This window comes from Molothrus ater, chromosome 11 (assembly GCF_012460135.2).
Source record: "Molothrus ater isolate BHLD 08-10-18 breed brown headed cowbird chromosome 11, BPBGC_Mater_1.1, whole genome shotgun sequence".
Lineage (NCBI taxonomy): Eukaryota > Metazoa > Chordata > Aves > Passeriformes > Icteridae > Molothrus > Molothrus ater.
Window position 1 is genome coordinate 17,036,669 of NC_050488.2, and position 2,228 is coordinate 17,038,896.

A 2,228-nucleotide genomic window follows, 5' to 3' on the forward strand; every position below is an offset into this window, starting at 1 on the left:
TCACTGACCCTCCAGACAACCAGGAGTCACCAACCCATTAAAAACATTGGTCTTAAAACATTCTGTCTCACATGGTCTTGATAAATATAAATATCTAGATGAAGAGTTGTCAAAATTTGGGAAAGAAAAACAGTCCTTGCTCCTGCAGTTCTCTCCTTCCTGGCTGGGTTGCCTGCCCTCCATGCAGAGCACACTTTGCTGGCAGAGGGGGGACCACACCAGGCTACAGCAAACCCTTCTCCAGGCCAGCCATGAGAATGTTCAGCACCTCCACTCCTGGGCTGGCTGGATTATTAAAACAACATTTCCACTTCCAAGTAAGTAAATAAATCTCACTGGCAAGTTTGTTTTGTGTCAGCCAACATCTTATCTCCCTGAAAACTGGGCTGGTGTCCTGTGAAGCTGAAAACTGAATAGTCTAAAACCTGAGTGCAACAGCCAAGAGATACACCAGATCCATCTTCTGAGGTAGCAGATACAGTGAAGTAAGCAAATACATTCTAGAAATCCTATTGTTAAAGTTACAAAAATAATTCTGTTTCTTTAAGTTTGAAGTTATGAAACTTGGCTGTCATTTTCCCAGCAAGCTTTTGTTTTTTCAGCCTACAGCTAAAAAGCTTCACCCCAAAAGCTTCGTTGCCCAAAAGAGGCCGTGCTGCAAACCCACCTCAAAAGGCCCAGAACACCTGGTTTCAGGCACAACAGGAAGATCAGAACATACCTTATCATAAATATGCATATGCGAGGCAGGAGCCCGCCACCTTCTTGGAGTGATGCCATAATTGACGGAACAAAGTACAACAAAACTTCACATCACTGGTGGATCAGAAGAACAGAGGTAACTGAAAGGCTAGAAAATTACAGGTTTACTGACATTCTGCTCAACCTTACCCATTCTTTATTGAAAAGAGATAATAACTATCTATAGGAGAGCTGTCTTAAGACTCCATTCATTCCCTTTCACTAGCCCAGCTGAGAGGTGGTATAATATAAAGCACACCAGCATCTGGCATGTCATTTAATTACACCTTCAGCTTGCTGGGAAAATGTTGGAAGTGTCAAGGTAAGCAAACTATAAAAATATATTTTCCTTGCTACAGGAGAGCTGCTGAAATGGCAAGCAGAGGCCAGCTCCAGATATTGCTCTGGGTCTGTGAGAGGAAGGTGATACAGAGGAGTCTAATTCATGAACAATTATCACCCTTTGATAAGATACCATCTGCTCCCAGCTGCCTGGCTCCAATTCCCCAACAGATACTTGGGAATTCCTCTCCAAATAAACCACTGGTGTAACAGGAAAACAGAACTGTCAGCTCCAGTGAAGTTGTGCCTCCTTGCATCAGCACCGAGTGTGTCTCACTCTTTCAACCAAGAAGGAAAAAAACTGTGAAAGGCAGTAAAATGCCAGCAACCACCACTGAAAGAGCCAGGTAGGTCTTGGTTTAACTCATCCACCTGATATGTGCTCTGCTCAACATTGAGAGGCTGTTTAGTGATCACTTACAGTAAGGATGAAGGTGGACTAATATACCTGTACTGGTGGGCACTTTTTAACTGTGACTTTTGCCCTGAGTTGATTCAAGGGGCTCTTTTAAAGAGCACAAGCTGATCAGCAAATCAGTCAGGTGGTGTGTTTTCCTGCAGAAGGCCAGTGCTGTCCTCCAGCAGCCAAGGAGAAGCCCACAGCCCTGTGAAATAGCCAGCAGTGGAAGGCACTTCCAGGTTCTTGCCATGTCTGTGTTTCTACTCCACTATGTTTGTAAGAGAAAAAAAAAATTAAATTCCTAATTTCAGACAGCAGAGCTGAGATTGTGCTGTGGTTGGAGCATGACAGGAAGTTACATCCATCCCATGGTACTGAGAGCACTTGGCTGCATTTGGCTGAAGCTCTGTGAGCACCGCTCCTGCAGCACCATCCTTCACTCCTCACCACGGCTGCTCTCAAGCCACTGCACATTCAAAGGTCAGTTCTCATTGTTGCTCCTGTGAAATAAGATTGGCCTCTCCATCAACACTTCCTCTAGGCCTTGATGCTGTGCACACCAGGGACAGGAGCATTGAGGAGGGGGACTCGGCATCCTACCCCAGTCTGCACAGATAACCTCACTGCTTGTTAAACCAAAGATGACCCCTGAGCCTTTGACCCCAGGGGCTGGCCTTGTTACAAGTAATTGAAGTGAATGAAATAAATCACGGGGTTTTTTTTTTTTCTTTGTTTATTGGGCGGG

The 2,228-nt window shown here is 44.9% G+C and overlaps 1 long non-coding RNA gene across 1 annotated transcript; it reads left to right on the forward strand.

Moving 5' to 3' along the window:
- Positions 1–612: 612 nt before the first annotated feature.
- LOC118691746 (uncharacterized) lies at positions 613–1,947 on the forward strand. The gene is made up of 3 exons (XR_004981073.2): positions 613–838; positions 1,101–1,430; positions 1,795–1,947. It is a non-coding gene; the product is annotated as an uncharacterized LOC118691746 (long non-coding RNA).
- Positions 1,948–2,228: the final 281 nt, after the last annotated feature.